This window comes from Scyliorhinus canicula, chromosome 6 (assembly GCF_902713615.1).
Source record: "Scyliorhinus canicula chromosome 6, sScyCan1.1, whole genome shotgun sequence".
Taxonomy (NCBI): Eukaryota; Metazoa; Chordata; class Chondrichthyes; order Carcharhiniformes; family Scyliorhinidae; genus Scyliorhinus; species Scyliorhinus canicula.
The window spans coordinates 79985373-80001741 of NC_052151.1; the positions used below are offsets into that span (position 1 = coordinate 79985373).

General features: G+C 46.9%; 2 protein-coding genes across 4 annotated transcripts in view; both read left to right on the forward strand.

Moving 5' to 3' along the window:
* LOC119967269 (4-galactosyl-N-acetylglucosaminide 3-alpha-L-fucosyltransferase 9-like) overlaps positions 1 to 16369 on the forward strand; it is a 167785-nt gene that overhangs the window by 89204 nt on the left and 62212 nt on the right. The gene's annotated exons all lie outside the window — the stretch shown is intronic.
* Positions 1 to 16369, forward strand: part of LOC119967266 (4-galactosyl-N-acetylglucosaminide 3-alpha-L-fucosyltransferase 9-like) — a 116975-nt gene that overhangs the window by 89176 nt on the left and 11430 nt on the right. The gene's annotated exons all lie outside the window — the stretch shown is intronic.

A 16369-nucleotide genomic window follows, 5' to 3' on the forward strand; every position in this document is an offset into this window, starting at 1 on the left:
GTATAAAGAATGCATTTGTAAAACCACGAAGAAGTTCAACTGCAGCCAAGGACCCATAAAACTCCCCAAGGAACAAACTGACCTCAGAATTGATATTTTAACAAATGTCAAGACTGAATATAAAGTCACTGGGCAAAGATTGAACATTTACACTTGGTTATCATACAAGACTACGGTTTCTATAGTGTGAGATACACTTCCTTAGATGATTTCTTTTTAATTAATCCGGAGATTTTTTGACATTTATGATGTTGATCTTCAATGTGAGAGTTTGCCAGATGACAGAAGTAACAATTTGACACACATTGCCCAGATCTTTTAGTCATATCCTAGAGTTACCCTGGAAGATTCATGGAGATCCCTCAGAAGTCTCAATGCAAGGACATAGAGGGAATTGCCTTAGAAACCTAGGGGCGCGATTCTCCGCCCCCCACGACGGGTCGGAGAATAGCGGGAGGGCCTTCCCGACATTTTTCCCGACCTCCTGCTATTCTCCCCCCCCCACCCCCACGGCCGCCCCACGACACGAATCGCTGCTCGCCATTTTTTTACGGCGAACAGCGATTCTCCCCTATCCGATAGGCCGAGTTCCCAGGCCTTTACGGCCGTTTTCACGAACGCAAACACACCTGCTCTCACCGTTCGTGAAAACGGCTGCAAAGTTCCGTTCCCGACAACCATGGCACCGATTGGCACGGCCACACCACGGCCGTGCCAAGGGTGGCATGGGCCCTCGATCGGGTCCGAAACCCGTGCACTCTTTGTTCCTCCGCCGCCCCGCTGGATCAGTCCGCGGGGCGGCTGAGGGGCATGATGGCCCGCGCATGCGCGGGTTTCACACATATGCGTGATGACGTCATCCGCGCATGCGCGGGTTGGGGCCGTCCAATCCGCGCATGCGCGGCTGACGTCATCGTGCGCGTCAGCCGCCGTTACCCTTGACGCGCGGGCTTAGCGACGTCCGCTAAGCCTGCGATGCCGTGGTTCACGGGGCCCTGCTGCTAGCCCCGACCGGGGAGCAGAATCAGGTCCCAGGAGGGGGCGCGGAGGCTGCCGTGAAGCACGGCCAGTTTCACGGCAGCCTTTACGACTCCCCGCATTTGCGGAGAATCGCGCCCTAAGCTTCCAATGGGAAATTCCCCTGAATCTGGCACCCTTCAATCCTTTGACTTAGAGTTGAAGACTTTAGACGGCTCCAACTCATTTACCAGAATAGTTACGCAGGGAAGGCTGGAAGGACTAAAACCAGTTCTAACTCCTACATAATATACCACTGATCCCCTGACTACACCACCCCGACCACATGACTACTCTCTCGACCCCTTGACTGCCCCAACTACCCTACCACACTCTGATCCCCTGACTACACTCTGATCTGATTCCATCCTGAGCAGCTAACTATGCCCCAACACATAGTCTACCCTCCTGATCCCCCTGACCCACGCTACTCACTCATACACCCAATGACACCCTACCCCCTCACTCACTTATCTTACATATTTAGCTGCTCTGAGTGATTTTGGGTCATTTAGACTCATTGGAATATGGCAACAATTTGGTTTCCGCCCCCGACAACCTGAACCACAAAGGAGGACATCTGTGCTCTGCGTTTTCGAGAAGGATGAGTTCAGATGTCTGGGTGATAAATGCATGCTCTGGTGCAAGCTTAGAAAAGAGGAGTGGAGTGGCACTCTGACGGTGGTTGCCACTCCTTGGAGGATTTGGTGCTTTGTTTAAAGTGTAGCTGCATCTTTCAATCACGGTACAATACAAACACAAATACAACTTATACTATGCCATTTAATGATGAGCAGTGAAGGAGGCAAAGTTATTTTAGTTATGTTTTAAAATCTTCAGGCAGCTGGTAACATCCAGCTACCTGCATGAAAATTTAAAAACGTACCTGGTTTGGAGTTGTAATGAGCCCAAAATGCTGTTAGTTGTCTCTTTCAGAGGAAGCAACTGGTTCTGGGGCCTGCTCCTTCCCCTGCTCTCATGAAAATGCTTGAGGTTGAAATTGAAACAGAAATTCTGGCTGCCCTATTCGTGGCCATGTTTTTCCCCCTGCCTAATTTTGGTCTCAACTGGGACCATGAAAACCCAGCTCCAGGTCTTTATATTGATTTTCTCACAGCTTTAGTGGAAGTGGGTGCATGTAGGCTGCAAATACCTATTGTTACGAAAAAGAGAGGGTTTAATTCAGCAAGTCCTTATTTCTCCTCTTCCAACTTGCTGGTAAACAGGAAGGTATTTTGATTTCCCCCTTTGTAAGCCATGGCTTATCACCCATTCCCTCTGTTTTGGTGTGATACAATTTCTATTAACAACTCCACAGCAAACCTGAGATAGGGTAAATTCAGAGAGATAGTTTATTCACACACACACACAAGAATAGGGTGTCAAGATACACTCCTTTTCTCTCATACATTAAAAGGGGCAATAGAGAAATAAATGGGGATACAGGGCAAAACCCTTAGGATAAAGAATTGTTGTTTTCGTATAAATGCATGTGATGATATGATTTGCATACCTGTCTGCCATTGGGGCAGAACACCGGCTTACCATTGGCCCTGGTCGGTCATGTGCCTCTCGACCGATTGGCCGAGAGGCTGAGTTAACCACGCCTCCATTACCGAGGTATAAATAGACAAACGCCTGGCGATCGTCCATTCCATTGTAGACGATCGCAGAGCTGTGTTCTAGTTTATTAAAGCCTGACTTTTGTAAAGCACTCGCCTCTCGTACAATTGATGGCACATCAATGCATAATCAATGCTCCATAGCATATTCTTTCACACCGTAGGTAGGTTGAAGACTGACCTGGATCTATCTGGCCCCCCGGCATCCACCGGCCTCCCCAGGGAGGCCACAGCTGGAGTACTGTGTCCAATTCTGGTTGCTACACTATTGGAAGAATGTGATTGCACTGGAGGGGGTGCAGGGCAGATTCACCTGGATGTTGTCTGGGATGGAACATTTAATTATGAAGAGAGGTTGGATAGGCTTGAGTTGTTTTCGCTAGAGCAGAGAAGACTGAGGGACATCCTGATCGAGGTGTACAAAAGTATGAGGGGCATTGCAGTGTGGATAGGGATGAGCTGTTCCCCTCAGCTGAAGAGTCAGTTGTGAGGGCACACAAGGTCAAGGTTAGGGCAGGAGGTTTAGGGGGGATTTGAGGAAAAATGTTTTTATCCAGAAGGTGGTGATGGTCTGGAATGCACTGCCCGGGAGGTAGTAAAGGTGGGTTGCCTCACATCCTTTAAAAAATACCTGGGTGAGCACTTGGGCCATCATGACATTCAAGGCTATGGAACAAATGTTGGCAAATGGAATTAGGTTGGGAGGTAAGGTGTTTTTCATGCATCGGTGCAGACTTGATGGGCCTAAGAGCCTCTTCTGTGATGTATTATTCTGTGATTCTGAGACCCCAGCCGGGTGCCGATTAGTACTGCTCCACACAAAGGTGAACCAAGTGGAACGGCACCCTGGGGCTCTCCCAGGCCATCGGAGGCCCCTGGATGATCAGGGACCAGACAGGGTGGCAGCCTGTCTCTCCCAAGGTAAGCGAATAATTTGACACTGGCAGGCTGGCAACTTGGCACTGCCATCCTGGCACTGCCAAGATACCTGGTCGCACTGCCAAGCTGGCAGGAAAACTGCCAGGTTGCGAGGGTGGCAGTGTCAGGGTAGCATTGCCAAGGCTCAGGGTCTGAGGGGGGCCAAGCCCATGAAAGGAGGGTGGAAGGAGTATGAAGGGTAGAGGGGGGACAAGGGAGTATGAAGGGGCCTCCAGACAATGCCTGCAGGAGGAGGGTGTAGTGACCCTCAGGCATATTTAGAGATTGGGGAACCTTTCAAAATGGTGGCCCTATCTCTGAGGAGCCAATCTGGTTAGTGAGTGCAACTTCCCAGTGATTCTGCTCGACTTCACTAAATGGGAACAAAGTCCCACAGCGAGCGTGTTTAGGCGAGTGTTTCCCAGCACTCATAGTGCCGAGAAACACAATGGTATTTAGCATTCTCCCAGTTAGATGAGGGCCTTACATAGCCCTATTTTCTTCACTGAGGAGCTCAGCTCGCCGGAACTTCTCGGTGTACCAAGAGATTTGGACGCCAATTTTAAATGACGTCCTGATTTCTGGAGCTCCTGGCTCTTCCCCCAAAGCTTCAGCACACCCCCCACACAACCCTGGTCTGATCAGCGCAGCGTGTAAAATGCCAGTTTGGCACCAAGGCACTGCCATCCTAGTACACTGGCAGTGCTCCTGCCAGCTGGCAGTGTCACGTGAACTCCTTGGCATTGCCAGGCTGGCACCCAGGTGGGAGACCCGCATGACTGCCGTTCAGTCTGGTCTCCGTTTGTGGAGACAAGTACTGAAGGGTGTTCGGCCGATGTGTCTGAGGTGAAGAGGATACATCCCAATGCCTCGGATGGCTCAGAAAACTGCATATTACAGTGACACTAGCTATTGTGCCCTAATATGCAGATTTTCCAAAAGGTTAACCCACCCACAATGGGTGGGTCTCACGAAATCGCATGAGATCTTCTGAGCGTTGCAAGCTGGGTAGAACCGGAAGTGGGGTTTCCCGGCTTATATCGGCCACGTTGCGCCACGAAGTGCTGCCTTTCAGATGCAAAGTGGCTGGCCGATCGCGTCCATTAAGTGTAGATTTGATCACGGAGAAACTCCACAGGGCCCAAAAAAATGACTGAGTGTGACTGTATAGCAGTGGGGAACTCACCAACAGAGCCGGAGAGAAATTCCCAGCCAAACCCGCCAGAAATGAAACCTTTCCGTTAGATCACATCCTAAGTGTGAGTGTATACCGGTATGGAACTGACCCAAAAAGCGACGGGAAACATCCCACCAAAGTCACCCAAAATGACACTTACAAATGTTTTGTTTAAAATCCATCCCATAACTCCTTTAGATTCAAGATTGTCACGGAAAAGGACAAGGATGGGACTGAAATCAAATTTCTCAATTGGGAGAAGGCCAATTTTAATAGGATCAAATATGATTTGGCCAGAGTGGACTGGGAGCAGAAACTTTTCGGTAAACCTGCGAAATGAGTATTTAAGAAATGTACCTTTAAGAAATGGGTGTTTATCAGTGATGTCAGAGTGTGGGTGGAGCTGGGCTGTCTGTCAGCTTTTTTCTTTCGTTTTAGGTGATTTGCTGCAGGGTATGTTTTAATTTTGTTTTCAGTGTTGGAGCTGAAGCCAGACAAAGCAGGTGTACTGTTGATCTCTCTGCCATGAAAAGATTATCTCTTGATCATTTGGTGAATTCAGAATTATAAATGTTCTCAGTATTGAATGTAAACCTAATGTGCTTCTGTTAAAAGGTGTTTCTTTTGTCTTCTGGATGTTGTTTGGGAAGTTACTAAGGATTACTTAGTGTTATATTCTTTGGGGGTTGTATTTGAATTGATGGTTGCTAAGACGTTTACTGTATGTTTTAAAAAGGTTAACTTGAGTTCATAGAATAAACATTGTTTTGCTTTGAAGGATACTTTTCCATTTCTGCTGTACCACACCTGTAGAGTGGGCTGTGTGCTCCCCATACCACAATCTATTAAACGTTGTGGGTCAGGTGAACTCCATGATACACTTTGGGGTTCTCTAAACCCTGGCCCATAACAACAGTGGGACGAATTCAAGAAAGAAATAGGGAAAGTACAGGGCCAACATGTTCCAATCAAGAAAAGGGTGGGCCCAACAAATCCAGTGGACCCTGGATATCGAGGGATATGCAACATTGGATTAAAAAAAAGGAGGCTTATGGCAGATATTGAGGGTTCAAAACAGCAGAAGCCACATAAGCGTATAAAATGTGCCAGAGGGAACTTAAAAAGGAAACTAGGAGAGTAAAAAGGGGACATTAAAGGATACTGGCAGGTAACAAAGGAAATAAGTTATTTTACAAGTACATTTAGAGTAAAAGGATAACTAGGGAAAGAGTAGGGCCCAGTAAGGACAGCGTGGAGCCGGAGTACATCGGTAGTGCTCTAAATGAATACTCTGTGTTGGTTATTCATTAGTGAGAGGGACAGGGTAGGTATAGGAATCAGGGTGATGGACTGTGATAAAATTGATGAAATTAGCATAGACGAGAGGTTCTGAGTGGTCTGGTAGGATTTTTATTTTTTTTAATATCCAAGGCCGGATTAAATGTATCCAAGGCTGTCGAGTGCGGCAAGAGAGGAAATAGCAGGGGCACTTCTGGCCACAGGAGAGACGCCAGAGGACTGGAGGATAGCCAATGTGGTACCATTATTCAAGAAGGGAGGAAGAGATAAACCAGGAAACTACAGGCTGGTCAGTATAACCTTAGAGCTGGGGAAACTATTGCAAGCAATTCTGAGAGACAATAATAATCTGCATTTGGAGAGGCAGCGATAAATCAACAGTCAGCATGGATTTGCTGAGGGAAGGTCATGTATCACCAAGATCGAATTTTTTGAAGAGGTAGCCAAATGTGTAGGTGAGGGCAATGGATTTGATGTAGTCTGCTTGGACTTCAGCAAGGCTTTTGATCAGGTCCCGCATGGGAGACTGATAGAAAAGGTAAGATCACATGGATCCAAGGAAATTTGGCAAATTGGAGCTAGAATTTGCTGAGCGGTAGGAAGCAGAGAGTGATGGTCAAGGGAGGTCTCAGAAATTTAAACCCCTGCCTCGTGCACCATCTCTCCAGCCATGCGTTCATCTGGACAAACCTCCTATTTCTATACTCCTAACACGTGGCACTGGAACTATTCCAGAGATTACTACCTTCTGGGTCCTTTTTATAATCTACTTCCTTGATCCCTAAATTCTGCTTGCAGGTCCTCATCCCTTTTTCTGCCTGTATTGTTGGTGCCAGTATGCACTGCGATATCTGTCTGTTGTTATGGGCCAGGGTTTAGAGAACCCAAAGGTGTATCATGAAGTTCACCTGACCCACAATTTTTAATAGATTGTGGTATGGGGAGCACACAGCAAACTCTACAGGTGAGGTCCAACAGAGTTAATGTACTTTAAATTAAAGCATTGTTTATTTATGAAACCAGTTAACACTTTATAAACCCACAGTTTATGGGTTAACAACTATCAACACCAATCACCCCCACAGATACAATATTCTATAAGTGAACCTTAATCTTTCCCTGCAACATCCAGAAGACAAAAGACCCTTCTTAACACAGAAATCAGGTTTATATTCTCGACTGAGAGCAGTTATGACTTTGAAATCACCCAAAATGATTTGGAGACAGTCGTTAGATTGCAGAGGGATCCTTATACAGCTGCCTGCTTTTCATGAAGCTATCCAGCTCTCAAAACTAAACTAAAATACACCCTGTAGTTTCCTGCTCAAAAATTAAAGTGAAAGACAGACAGCCCAGCTCCACCCACACTCTGACATCACTGCAGTCATCCAATTAACACCCATTTCTTAAAGGTACCCCACTACAGCTATCTGATAAACACCCATTTCTTAAAGGTGGTCTCACATTACACTGTTTGCCCTCCACCTCTCGAATGCCCTGCAACCGTTGTGTGACATCCTTTACCCTGGCGCCCGGGAAGCAACACACCATCCTGGAGTCTCCTTTGCGGCCAAACAAATGCCTGTCTATTCTGCTTACAATTGAATTCCCTACCACTATAGTCCTGCTGCTCTTCCTCCTCACCTCTTATGCATTATATATGTTGAGTGCGGTCTTAGCCCCTGACACAATGTAGAAAAATTGTTTGTAATCAGTGCTTGAATGCTAAGCGTTCACTTGTCAGTTTCCTTTCAAACAGGTATTTTTATTAGTGCAACAGCCATTTGTTTTCAATGTTTGACCAGAATTACACCCAGAAAGTCTTTTAAATATTATCTTATTTACTTTTTTCATCTGCGTCAACATTAGAAAATATGTTATGAATCAGCTCAATGGTTCTTTTGTCTACTTTGTATTATTTATCTATGTCCTCCATTTGTAAACCTGAGAATCCCTGGGTGTGTACTTTTCCATTGCGTAAAAATTAACATAATTAAACTTGTCATTTGCTTGGATCGGTGAGGTGAGAAGGGGGTCAAATCGCTTCCCTTTTTTCTATATTCCTGTTTGACTGCAGTCAGTTTCATTGGTTGAAATGGATGTACATGCTAGCTCAGCTAGTGCTTAATTGTTTATATGCTGTGATCATAAAATAACAAATTGTGCTGCAGTTTAGCAAAGAAAAAGTGCAGCTTTATCATACTCTGACTTTCATGCAGGTACTCGCATGTCCACAGACACATAATAATAAATTGTAGAGTGGAGAAGGATAGATTGGTCAAATTAGAGTCCATAAAATTTAATAGGAATTCACAGTGTATAGTTTGGTGATCCGGCTGGTGTTGCCAATTCGGCATCAATAATGTTACTATTTTTAACTGGATACTGATAGTTATTAATGATAATATTGATTTTCAGAGTCACCAGGTATCAAGATTTACCAGGATGTTGCCTGGTATGGAGGGAAAATCTTATGAGGAAAGGCTGATGGACTTGAGGTTGTTTTCGTTAGAGAGAAGAAGGTTAAGAGGTGACCTAATAGAGGCATACAAAATGATCAGAGGGTTAGATAGAGTGGACAGCGAGAGCCTTCTCCCGCGGATGGAGGTGGCTATCACGAGGGGACATAGCCTTAAATTGAGGGGTAATAGATATAGGACAGAGGTCAGAGGTGGGTTTTTTACGCAAAGAGTGGTGAGGCCGTGGAATGCCCTACCTGCAACAGTAGTGAACTCGCCAACATTGAGGGCATATAAAAGTTTATTGGATAAGCATATGGATGATAAGGGCATAGTGTAGGTTAGATGCCCTTTAGTTTTTTCCATGTTGGTGCAACATTGAGGGCCGAAGGGCCTGTACTGCGCTGTATCGTTCTATGTCCTATGTTCTAAATGATGCCACCACAAGGTTTTACCGGATATCGATCAAAGACCAAACAATCAGTTAGTTCGTTCAATGTCAATGATAGTTTATTTACACGCAAGAATTACTTAGACATGCAACATAAAATTACAAGCTAAATTACACCTAACACTACAACAACTTATACTTAACCTCAGGCACCCGGCTTTATGCAGAGGAACAAGGTCTTTGTTCGGATCTTGCGTGGCTGGGTCTGGAGAAGTGGCTTTATTTCTGCTGGGCTCAACTGTCTGGGAGCGATCGTTGGTCTTTAACTTGCTTCTGGTCATGATGCTGCAATTGACTTTAGGCGTAAGCCGGGACCAAGAGAGTGCCGATGCGCCGCGGCCAAGAGAGACTGAACACATGCCTTCATTTTTAGCCATTAAAGAGGCGGGTGCCTTGATGGCTGGGCGTGTCCTGAGCCTTGGCTGTTTGGGCTTCCTGGGTGAAGGGAGTGGCGCCGATGAATCTGTATCTGTATCTGATACCTGAGTACAAGTCTTTTGTTCTGTGGAATTGAGCCATTAAAGTGCAAATCGGCTGGGGGTTCCGATAGTGTCTGGTTATCTACTGGCCAGTATGCACTTAAGCTCTGAGTTCGTCTGGATCCTGCATTGGCCATATTTCCCGTGATTCTTTGCAAGTGGCCATACTTTCCTTTGTAAGTGGCCATGTTTCCCTTTGTAAGTGGCCATCCCAGATGACTACACTGGTTTCAGTCTCAATCCGGTAGTCTTGTTCCTTTCAGTCAGTGGTCTCTTTTCTGAGTCGAGGTGGTTTAAAACTGCAGATGGATGATCCATCTGCTCTTTGGGAGAAACAGATGTAAAATTGAGTTCTTTCTTTAAATTCGCTGTCTACTGCGCATATAGGGCGGAATTTACCAGCTGTTCACGCCGGCAGCATTTTCTGTCCCACCGACAACGCACCCCCCGCATCGGGATACCTGACAACGAGGAGTGCATTCATTAGGAAATCCCGTTGACAACAGTGGGACCAGAAGATCCTGCTGGCGTGTCGCCTCCACTGCCGAAAAATGTGGTGGGTTGCGCAGCAAATCCCACCAATAGAATCAAACAACAGCAGTCACTGTCCCAAAACCTGCACGTTGGGTGGAGTGAACGAGAGAGAGGGAGTAGCTTTAAACATTGTAAAGATGTACACCCAGAGGCTTATTTTTTTTTAAATTTAGAGTACCCAATTCACTTTTTTTCAATTAAGGGGCAATTTAGCATGGCCAATCCACCTACCCTGCACATCTTTGGGTTTTGGGGGTGAAACCCACACAGACACGGAGAAAATGTGCAAACCCCATACAGACAATCTCCCAGGGCCGGGATCGAACCTGGGACCTCAGCGCCGTGAGGCAGCAGTGATAACCACTGTGCCACCGTGCTGCCCCTTCCAGAGGCTTCTTTAGCAGAACAAAATAACTTGATTTGCTCCTCCGTTTCAATAGTTACATGCTTCTAGATAGTCCATAGGACATTTCACAAGAAAACCCCTCCCCTGGAGAGATTCCCTACTCTGGTTGATTGTTCAGACTGCGTGACCCTTACTCAGTGAGATTGCTCTTAAAGGGATAACCAGCACAATTAACAAAGGGTTGGTTTGTGATCTGACCGCCCTACCACAACTGTAACTGAAACACAAGTGTATATTCCAATTATATATTCATTGAATCAGGTTTGGGAATTCCCTCTCTACGATTCAAGTGATTCGGTTTGATGCCTTGTCTGCGCCCAGTGGAGTATCTGGATATTGTGCTAGTGGAATACGAAATATGGTTTAATCACATTCCGCTAAGGTCATTGGGTGGGATTCTCTGTCGGTGGTATCCTCCGTTTCACCGGCAGTGCCATGACTGTGGATTTTCCAATGGCTTGGCGATGCCCACAATGGGAAACCCCATTGGCCGGCTGCCGGGATGGAGAACCCGCTGCTGGTGGGGGTGTGTTTCACCAGAAAACGGGTGCGGAGGGTCGGAGAATTCCGCCCATTGTCTTTTATTCACCTTTGCAGACTATGGACGGGATTCTCTATGTGCCAACGCCGGAATCACGAAACGCGATGGGACGAAGAATCAGTTCTGACACCGAACCCGCGGTGGGTACCGATTTCACGCCAAATCGCAATTCTTCGTCGCCTCGATAGCGGCATCAATGCATTCTAGAACACATGTACAGTAAATACCGTTTGCATATCACTAGCGGCTCGGCCCGGTATTCTCCAGGGCCTCTGCAATTCTCCATCTCCGATGGGCCAAATTACTGACAGCGAGGTTCACTTGTGTTTTGAAAAACCATGAAACCAGCATTGTGGCTGCTGAGGAGATAGTGGGCATGGAAAGTGTCCAACATTGCCATAGTTTGCTGACAGTTGTGCCGCTGGCTGGGGGGAGCTTCTGCCAGGGCGGGAGGGAGTAGCGGGTGATGGCAGGAGGCGGGCTGTGAGGCCGGGGTGAACGGGCACAAAGCACCATTGCCACGGCCTGCGAGGCAGTCATGCAGCTGTGCATACCGCTGACAGCCCACTGTGAATTTAGGGCCACAGGTCGTATGGGTGTCCCCTGGCGCTTCCCCCTTGGTGTCCTCTGGCCCCAGCCAACACATCTGAGGTATGGGCGCACTCCAGCGCAACCAGTGCAATCATCTTGGCTGGGATGAGTGTGTGTGGGAATTGCAATGTGTATACACGGCTGAAGGTTGTCAGCCTCTCGGGTGCCAATCACGGACCTGGCGAATCCAACACCATTTCTCATTGAAATCGCATGTGTTCTATGTGGCGCCAGTGCTAGCCCCTCCGCATTTACTGAATCGGCCCAGGTTCGATGCCAGCTTTGCTGTCGTGGTAGTCCTCGTATCCTATCGCGGCATCACTACTTCGGGCTGGATTCTCCAATTTTGCGGCAAAGTGCTGACGCCGGCATGTGAACTGTAGCTTTTTACGACGCCAAAACCGGCGCCAAACGCTCACCAATACCGGGACCAGTGAGGGGCGAACAGCCACATTGGGTAAAACTCTGTGGCTATGCATGCGCATGGCGGCAGCCACTACTGTCGCCCACTGAGGTGTGTCTCTCTGCCCTGGTGGAAGATTGGATTAACAACTGTGCCGCACCGGGGAGGCAACATACTAGCCTGGCAACATATTATTCATTTGCGGCCACAGAAACTCATATCTATTCCCCTTACTATTGAATCCCCTATAATTATTGCATTCTCACACTTTTTATTCCGCCCCTAATATGGCAGGGGGATGGGAACCTTTGGAAGGAACCATATCATCACTCATCCAATGGACTGGCTGAGTAGGGCGTCCAGTCTTTCAGGACTGGTTTAAAGAAACTACCTGAGATACGGGATCTACAGGTTTGATTTCGGCTCTGGGTCACTGTCCGTGTGGAGTTTTCACATTCTCCCCGTTTCGCTCCCACAACCCAAAGATGTGCAGGCTAGATGGATTGGCCACGTTAAATTGCCCCTTAATTTGAAAAATGAATTGGGTACTCTAAATTTATAAAAAAAACGAAGGGAAATTTAGCATGGCCAGTCCACTTAATCTGCATATCTTTGGACGATGAGAGGAACTGGAGCACCCGGAGGAAACTCTCGCAGACAGTGTCCCAAGCCAGGAATCGCACCTGGGGCCCTGTAGCTGTGAAACAATAGTGCTAACCACTGTGCTACCGTATATATGCCGAATCGGCACAATACACCCATTTCACTGTGGACTGAGCCCACCAGGATGCCCAAACGGCGGGGTTTGCCGACGGGTCCGGGGTTGATGAGATTCATGCCATCCTACGAGCACCTGCAGATGACAGGCCGCTCTACACAAACTGAACATTCCAATCGATGAACGTGCACTGGTGTGTGACCATTAGATGTGCATCATGTAGGTCTGCACCTGATATCCGGGCAGTGTGCACAACACCTTCATCCTGGCACACTCGATAATTCCCGGCCTTCCCAAGCCGCACCCCGGTGATCCCTGCATGTAAGCTGGTGATTCAATCACACGGTCCCATGTTTCCTGGGGGGATGGTGGGGGTGAGGGATGGGTGGGTCGGATGGGGTGGAACATCGAAGTGGTGGGCTCTGAATGAACCGCAGTCCCCAAGACACGTCCACCCATTCCCCCCATCCCGCGCCAGTCAGCCCAATCTTCACACCCTTCTGACAGAGCACCGGAGGCAGGTTGTAGCACTGTGCACAGGTGTTTAATGTGAGAACATATGCCCTAGCCCCAATGTTATGCTAAACCCTGCACCCATTCTAACTTAACTAGTTTCTAGTATTTTGGCCTTCTGGGCCCTAATGCTACACCTACGTTGATTCCCAGACATTACATCTAGAGTCGAGGTACCCTGCAACCTGGGTCCTCTTTGGCAGACATCTTCTGGGAATCCAAAGTGCCACCGCCTACAGAGATTGTCCCAGGTCTTGGACATGCTGGTCATACCGCAATGCCTCCAATGTGGACGCCACCCATGCCATGCATGGCTGGCACCACTTCCTGCTCCTGCACACTGTTGGGCTCCTTCACCTGCATCTGCAGATGCTGGATGCTCGCTGATATACCCCTAGCTCTGCAGCTGCATCTCCACAATTGATGGGACTGACCGTTCCACAAGCCCGCAACCCATCTGGATGGCAGCTAGTCCCTGGGGCTGTCCTCCTACTGTCTGCCCTGTTGGGGGTTCTTACCCCAACCACTTGCACCGGAGCACATGTGGTGCACACCAGATAGTACCTCAGGAGAAGAATCTTCCATTCCGGGGCCAAATTGTGTTTGGTGTGAATGAAAATAATCTGAGGGAATGGTTGCTGAGGGAATCAGAGTTGTCTTTGGAACAGACAGTTAAGATTTGTTAGGCTCATGAGCTGGAAGCACAGCATTCTAATATGTTTCTCAGTAATGGTGACGTCTTCTTGGCGGAAAGCACTCCGGTTGCCGCCCTTTTTCCTAAAAGGCAGGAAACTTTCAAAAATGGCAGGAAAGTTCCTGCAGCTCCTCACTAACAAACAGGTTAAAGATCAGGACAAAGCAATTCTGTGTAAACGATGTAGCCAAAAACACAAATTAAGGCAGTGTCCAGCCTTTAGCAAGTTTTGTTCCAGATGCAAAGGAAAAAAATCACTTTGCTCAGAATAGTTACTCTAAACTCAACCCCAGATCAGTCAGCACAGTGGAAGACAGTCTCCAGTGATGAAACATCATTGTTTGTTGGAGTAATAGCAGAAAAGAATAATTTCTTGGAGACATCAAAAAATTCTCCAGCACTTAAAAAAATGCTAACTGATGCATGATTTAAATAAATGAGGACAAATGGCTGCTCCTACTTTACATGAACAGTACAGTAGTCCAGTTGAAGTCAGACACTGGTGCCAAAGCCAATTTAATCAGCATGACTAATTTAAAAATTTAAAAATTCAGCCAATTAGAAGAAATCACAAAATATCACTGAGAGATTATAATGGTTCAAACATTAAATGTTATGATGCTTGTGAGCTGAGTGTGGTGGTGAAGAACACAGTTTATTCTGTTGCATTTTATATTGTATCCGGGGGCTTGGATTCATAATTAGGTGATCAGTCCTGTGAAGAATTAGATCTAGTGCAGTTGATATATAGCATCCACTATGGATTCGATCAACAAATGATTCTGAGACATTATCAGCAAATTCAGTAATATGGTCACACATTTTGGTACACTTTCATTCACGGACAAGATACAAATCAAAAGGGATGCAAAACCTGTGACACAGTCACCAAGAAGAGTACCTGTTTCTCTGAGGGATTGCTGCAAAAAGGAGCTAGGCAGAATGACATGATTAAAAGTAATCAGAAAGCTAGAAGATCATACCGACTGGGTAAACTCTATGGTTTGTGTAAAGAAAAAGAATGGTGATAGTCACATATGCATGGATCCTAACGATCTTAATGAGAATATCAGAAGAGAAACATTTCCAAATACAAAGTATGAGGAAATCACCTCTGAGATGGCTGGTGCACAATTCTTTATGAAACGTGACACATCTCAGGGCTTCCGGCAACTAAAGGGGCAGCACGGTAGCATGGTGGTTAGCATAAATGCTTCACAGCTCCAGGGTCCCAGGTTCGATTCCCGGCTGGGTCACTGTCTGTGCGGAGTCTGCATGTCCTCCCCGTGTGTGCGTGGGTTTCCTCCGGGTGCTCCGGTTTCCTCCCACAGTCCAAAGATGTGCGGGATAGGTGGATTGGCCATGCTAAATTGCCCGTAGTGTCCTAAAAAAGTAAGGTTAAGTGGGGGGGGGGGGGGTTGTTGGGTTACGGGTATAGGGTGGATACGTGGGTTGAGTAGGGTGATCATTGCTTGGCACAACATCGAGGGCCGAAGGGCCTGTTCTGTGCTGTACTGTTCTATGTTCTATGTTCTAAAGCTAAAGGAACAAAGTAAAAAAATACTGCACTTTTAACACACCATTTGGACCGTACTGCTTTCTGAGAATCCTGTTTCGCATAATTTCGGCATCAGAAATTTTTCACCGTGCCATGGAGCACATAATCAAAGGTGTATGTATGTATGTGGATAATATCATCATTTGGGGCTCAACCATAAAAGAGCACAATCCAAGGTTACTTGGAAGTTCTAACGAGCATCAGGAGAAATGAGCTTAAACTCAACAAGCAAAAGTGCCAATTTGGAGTAACTGAGGTCACATTCCTAGGTGACAAGCTCTCATCGATGCCATTGAACCTGACAAGGACAAAATCCAAGCAATTCTCAACATGCCAAAATCACACAACCAGAAAGCCATCTTATGAATGATGAGTATGCTCAATTTTATGAGAACAAGTCTTACAACACCAGGTTAAAGTCCAACAGGTTTGTTTCAAACACTAGCTTTCGGAGCACTGCTCCTTCCTCAGGTGAATGAAGAGGTATGTTCCAGAAACATATATATATAGACAAAATTCAAAGATGCAAGACAATGCTTAGAATGCGAGCATTTACAGGTAATTAAGTCTTTACAGATCCAGAGATAGGGGTAACCCGAGGTTAAATAGGTGTGAATTGTCTCAAGCCAGGACAGTTGGTAGGATTTTGCAAGCCCAGGCCAGATGGTGGGGGATAAATGCAATGCGACATGAATCGCAGGTCCCGGTTGAGGCCGCACTCATGTGTGCGGAACTTGGCTATAAGTTTCTGCTCGGCAATTCTGCATTGTCGAGCGTCCTGAAGGCCGCCTTGGAGAACACTTACCATGACTGCTGAAGTGTTCTCCGACTGGGAGGGAACATTCCTGCCTGGTGATTGTCGCGCGATGTCCATTCATTCATTGTCGCAGCGTCTTCATGGTCTCACCAATGTACCACGCTTCGGGACATCCTTTCCTGCAGCGTATGAGGTGGACAACGTTGGCCGAGTTGCACGAGTATGTGCCACG